Source organism: Argopecten irradians, unplaced genomic scaffold (genome assembly GCF_041381155.1).
Source record: "Argopecten irradians isolate NY unplaced genomic scaffold, Ai_NY scaffold_1420, whole genome shotgun sequence".
Classification (NCBI taxonomy): Eukaryota; Metazoa; Mollusca; class Bivalvia; order Pectinida; family Pectinidae; genus Argopecten; species Argopecten irradians.
This window is the reverse complement of record NW_027188886.1, coordinates 1,427-7,635: the sequence shown is the minus strand read 5'-3', so window position 1 is coordinate 7,635 and position 6,209 is coordinate 1,427. Positions and strand designations below refer to the sequence as shown.

Sequence of the window (6,209 nt, the reverse complement as noted above, 5' to 3'; positions counted from 1 at the left end):
AGGTTAAAATTTCAATGCTCACCTGTGATGTAAAGTACATTTCGCCTGTATGTCAAATCTGTGATATGAACTTGATCGGTCAACCGGTTGGTCCAGGACAGGGCTTTACCTTCGGACAGTCACACGCGGAGTAATCCTGTAAACATGAAATGTTGAACTTACACAATGTATTGATTGATTGCAAATTATGCATTAAATATTGAAATAGTATTCATGGTGTTTTGATTGTGTATTGGTAAAATGATTAACCTTTCTGAATATAATGAAATTATAGGATGGGTCCCCAATCAGGGGGAGATAATTCAGTGAATATCAGGTACAACAGTAAATATTGAAAATATCAAGATTTTGAAAGCAAAACAGGTATATCAAACTTGGTTTTACCTCAAAAAGGTTTTACAGAGCCTGTCTGTTAAAAATAAGCTCAGATGTAACAGTCAAGTACACCTGGACAAATAAACAGTTATAGTGTGATAAGTGCACCCTTACTGAGAAAAGGAGATTATGGTCAATGGTGAGCTTGGACAAAATTATAAGACACTGACAGAAAAACACCTGTCCTGTGTTAATTACAATCTTGTAATTATAGCAACAGTCTACATATAAGAAATAGAATCATGACTTAAATGACCAAATTTCAAGTGACGATTACTAAGAAAGCTTGGACTGAAGAAAATAACCGAATTTACCAGAAAAGATATGGTAACCAAACCTACCTGTAATTAGCATAAAATGATAATACAGTATTCACCTCAGAAGTACAGTATGCTATATGGATATATCTTACCTGTAATTTTGGACTTGTTCTGTTAACCTAACTCTTCTCGACTAAAATATCAGCCTCAGACACCAACCCGCGGACAGACTGTGAAAAAAGTGAAATAACAATGAAATTGATTTATTGCAATATATCAAATACTGAAATGGTACTGATTGGTTTTCTTTGCTTTTTATGGTATTGTATTGAGTATACATTTGATAATCTCTGATCAGAAAGAAAGACACAGGGAATATTGATATTAATCAAGGGGACACAATCCCAGACAGAAACATATTTAACCTAAGAGTTCAGAGAAGATATAAAGACTTTGAAAGAAAACATATAATTCAACCGTGAAGAAACATTAGGGTTGCATGGAGGGGACCTCCACAGCCCTTTTGTTTATAAATAAACAATGATAAGAGAGTAAAGGGGCGCCTGCGCAGAGCAGGGAGATGCTGACAAAGATGGCCTGTCAAACTGCTGTCAGACAACTCCATTGAAAATAACTTATAGCTGTGAAAGTTCATTATTTTAGAGATGTTCTCTATACAAATTAAGAACGGTCTAATAGACAGTAACCACTTGACCAGAGATCATCCAAGAGTAAAGTACTGTAAGAGAGAAAATGGCTAAGACAAAAAATGACAAACCTCAACTATTTAAGAAAGGATGTATTCCTTACAACAAAGGTGCTCGAATCTCAAGGGAATCACAGATAGATTCTAAGGAAAAGTGCACAGTGAGACTTGACAAGAAAATGTATGATAAAGTGTGTCATACTCCAGAGGGCTTACCTGTAGATGGTAGCTCTTCCTACAGATTTCTGCGGCCAAAAAAAGGAGACCAGCACAGAACCAACATCCAGGTAAGGAAATCTTCGAAGACTAACTGAAAAATAAAGCGAGCATGTATCAATAACAGGTTATATTTAAAATAATTGAATTCTAACAAATTATTAACAACATATGCTTTGATTCTTTGTTAATATGCTTTGATTCTTTGTTATTACTGTTTATATATAATGTGATGTGCTAAATAAGAACCTGTGTATAAAAGACCAATAGTGCATGTAAAAAGATTTTGTAAAGTTATAAGTTCTGTCAAGTGAAAGCAGAGAAAAAAAACTTACCTGTTTCTTATCTACACCACTTGACAGAACCTGTCTATAGAGACCAGTGGGTCTCTGCAAATAGAGACCCCTGGTCCCTATTAGTATAAAACCTGTCTAAAGAGACCAGTGAGTCTCTGCAATTAGAGACCCCTGGTCCCAATTAGCACATAACCTGTCTACAGAGACCCACTGGTCTCTGTAGACAGGTTCTATACTAATATGGACCAGGGGTCTCTAATTACAGAGACCCCTGGTCCCTATAGACAGGTTCTGTGCTAATAGGGACCAGGGGTCTCTGTATAGTATATAACCTGTCTATAGGGACCAGGGGTCTCTGTAATTAGAGACCCCTGGTCCCTATTAGTATAGAACCTGTCTAAAGAGACCAGTGGGTCTCTGTAGACAGGTCTTTCACTTAAATGTAATAAATAGTGTCTAGTAGCATCACTGGTCCTTATACACAGTTTTTTTGGTTTCTTTTCGATATTTGATCATTAATTGATATTATAATGGTTTTTTCATCCCCTATATTGCAGGAAGGATGAAATTTCAACAAACAGAATTGTTTGCATCAACAAAACTATGGCATTGTTCAACGACGCCAACAAGGGACACCGTATGAAGAGTGACCAATGCCAGGGCCAGCTGGAGTGGGACTACAAGACCGAGAAGTCGTGGGGACTTGGCTGCCGCGTGCGCCTCCTATGTAACCGATGTCAATACAGGTCCAGCATGCACTCTTTGTACGAAGAAGTTGAGACGGCGGTTGGAACCAAGGGTCGTAAGGCTGCCAAAATGAACAGGGGCGTCCATGTTGGCCTAAGTCAAGCTCCAATCAGCAGTACGTCTCTACGTCGAATCCTGTCAAGCGCTAACGTGAAGGCCCCGTCCCACTGGGGTATGCAAAAACAAGCCAACAAAGTGTGCGACACCATTGCCAGTACGAACCAGAGAGATCTACGAAGCCGAAGGAAAACCCTGAGAGAAATTAACAAGTTACGAGGGAGACCTGAACACCTGATTGACCTTGCCGTGGATGGGACATACAATAACTCCCTATATTCTGGAGGAGGTCACACGCCATTCCAGGCCGGAACTCAGTGTGTACAGCTTGCGGCCGAAACAGTCACAAAGGATAAAGACATTGTTGCTATGGCAACAAAAAGCAAACTGTGCAACATCCAACCCATCTGTGAAAATGAACATCAGTCCACCTGTAAGGGTAACCTACCTATAGGCTCCTCCATTGGAGCAGTGGAGCCGGGAGATCCTCGACGACATCTTGCAGGATGGACTTGAGGTCGATAAGCTGGTGACCGACCCCGACACCAAGGCATACAAGGCTGCAGAGGAACTGTTTCAGAGTGGGCGCTCATCGACTCAGCCACGTCACTTTCTGGATACCACACACGTCGCTAGAAACCAGAGAAAATCATTAAGAAAACTAACATCACTAGCACCCATGATGCCTGGCACTACAAGACACGAGAGAGAAAAACAGAAAGACAGATTTTCAGCAGACCTCGCCAACAGATGCCAGGCAGAGATGTCTGCAATGTATAAATTACATACTGGCGACACAGAACAACTACAGACATCAGCGCGACGTGCGCGTGAGGCCATTAAGCTGTGTTACCGAGGGATACACACATCGTGTAAAAGAAAGTCTCTAGTCTGTAATGGCGACTGGCTGGAAAAAAGTTCATACCTGGACAGCGACTTCAAAATTGCAAAAGGAATAAAAAACGACCACATTATTGATGAGTGTCTAGATCTGCGCCTTGGAGACAACATCATCGCCAAGACAACGCACAACCTAAATACACAAAAGGTGGAGTCAGCCAATCGAAGAATTAAAAGATCCTTACCCAAGAGTATGAACTTCACACGGAACTTCGATGGTCGAGCTCATAGCGCCGTACACTGCATCAACCATGGACCCGGACATTCCATCAGCAAACTATGTGAGGCTGTAGGGTCACCAATCTCTAAGGGCAGTTCTGTTGCCAGGAACCTGGAAAATGACCAAAAACATTACCGATACTGGAAAGAAAAAGCACAGTCCCTTACCTGTAAGAAAAAGCGAGCCGAAAAGCGGAGAAAATTATATCAACTCCATGACTGCAAGGTCGACGAGGATATTTATGTCAGTAACCAACTATTAAAATCTATAAAAGCAAATCAAAAAGATAAAACCTAAGTGAACTTACCTGATATCTACAATAGACATGCAGGAGCATGGTCATTTGAACACTGTCCCTGTGCTGCACAGTGATTCCTGGCTTGATTCGTTTCATGTGTCTCAATGTGCAGGTGTGCAGGATTGATGCATGTTTTCTCATGACACAGGTGACTGACTTCAACTTTCCTACCTGATCCATCATGGCTGGGAAAGGTATCCCGGGTCCACCTAAACTGCACCATACAAACCACTCTGTGAACTCGTTCATCAGTTCTCTCTCCTGTTGGCCACCGTACAGCAAATCGACCGTACCCACCTGATGTCAAAGCACCTGTCCAAAGTCTACAGCCGTGCATATTACCTGACTCTATGCTGTGTGCCATTAACTTACTGTTAATATTTAAATAGAAAGCATCCATGATGTCTGTGTCACGTGTACTATCAAAATCTGGGGACTTACCTTTGTATCCAAGGACTCTCTCAACTCCGGTGTCTGACAGTTCTACTTCCGGTACATTTGATATAGAGAGCAACCAACTAAATGCTTTTCCATAGACCACAGTGTAAACGTTATGGCATCTACTTCTAATACTATTGAATTCTGATGAGCCACCATGTTCTATACTTAAAGTATATGCTCTCATATAACAATAGATAGAAAAAAAAGAGGGGGTCCTTCTGCTCAAACTCTCACCAGGGTAGCCATTTTTAAATAGGGTGCATTCGACACTGAAAAATCATGAAATTCTAATGTTTTTACCTATTAATTATCAATATTGATATTCTTACCTTAAATTTCAATCTGAATTTCCAAATTCATATCATGGTTATCTAGGAATAATTACCTGTCAGAAAACAAGTTTTTACTTTGGAAATTCATAATTAACCAGCCAATCAGCGGCCGGGTCAGAATTCTATCCTGGGCTCAATCTTGTATACACAGGGGCCATTTCGAAGGTCTTTTTTTCATTTAGTTGGTTGTTCCCTACAACGATATCAATTAAAATACTAAACCATGACGTGGAATTTGTCAATAATTTGTGTTATATGTTTCATAAAAAATGTAGAACAATACATTTATGCCATATTTGCTTCTTGGTTATATAAAAGAATTAGCCTGAGTGAATTGTCTCTTTAAAGTTAAATTTTCTCATTATTCTAAATAGTAAATATTTTCCTGATTAGTATTAATAGATATAAATTTAATATTTTTTACTACGTTCGTCATTTGGTTCTCAAAGAAGGTATGTACTATTTATATATTCCTGATTTATTATGGTACGGTGCGTCAATTGTATTTATATTATAAGATTGTAATTGTTATTGTTCTCTCTTTCTTTTTTGGATTATTTTTTTATATTTATGAGAAAATTGATTTTACCCGTCTCCTTTCATCACTATCTTTAAATTTATTACTCCAGAAAACTTGATTTCAAGTGGTGAGTAGGTTTTGTTGAGAAATCTTACTATCAAAATGGAGAAGAGGGGAATTTAATCTTTTTAATGATCGCCGGTAGTAGAGTGAGTATTTTGCTTCATGCATCGTTGATACGTAGACACTTGAAGACCCCCCTTGGTTGACTGGTATACAATGGGTTTTCACGATTCAAGTGTCATGCTATCTATTTTCATATGATTTGTATTTATCCGAAACTGATGTTAGAATTCTGTATCGAGGAGTATCGTTGACGTTGTGCTCGAACACTTTTTTTCGCTTCTCATACCTAAAATCAGTCGTTACTTTTGTTCATGGTGCATGAAAAATTTTGGTGTGTGTTGTTTTTACACTTTTTAACCCCCCCCCCCCCCCCCCCCCCCCCCCCCATAACAAAAAATGGATTACCAGTTCCGTATTTGTACAGGTTGGGCACAAACCTGCAAATGGGTAACAGTTATATAACATATCATAGTAGACACTTATTGAATGGGTATGAGGGAAATAGCACTGTAATGGTTCCCAGAGACACGAACTACTTTTCCGAGGCGAAGCCGAGGAAAATAGTTCGTGTCGAGGGGAACCATAAAAGTGCTATTTCCCGAATATACCCATTCAATAAGTGTTTTATTATACCTTTGCTTCATTTTCGCTATGTAAAAAGCATACATGGTGTATACTATTACAGTGACGAAGATGTCATCGTGATTAAATGACG

At 39.3% G+C, this 6,209-nt stretch overlaps 1 long non-coding RNA gene across 1 annotated transcript; it reads right to left on the bottom strand.

Moving 5' to 3' along the window:
- Positions 1-19: 19 nt before the first annotated feature.
- On the bottom strand, positions 20-1,653 carry LOC138314103 (uncharacterized). Its single transcript, XR_011207329.1, has 3 exons — positions 1,558-1,653; positions 788-865; positions 20-136 (listed from the first exon to the last, which is right to left on the bottom strand). It is a non-coding gene; the product is annotated as an uncharacterized lncRNA (long non-coding RNA).
- Between the last annotated feature and the right edge of the window lie 4,556 nt (positions 1,654-6,209).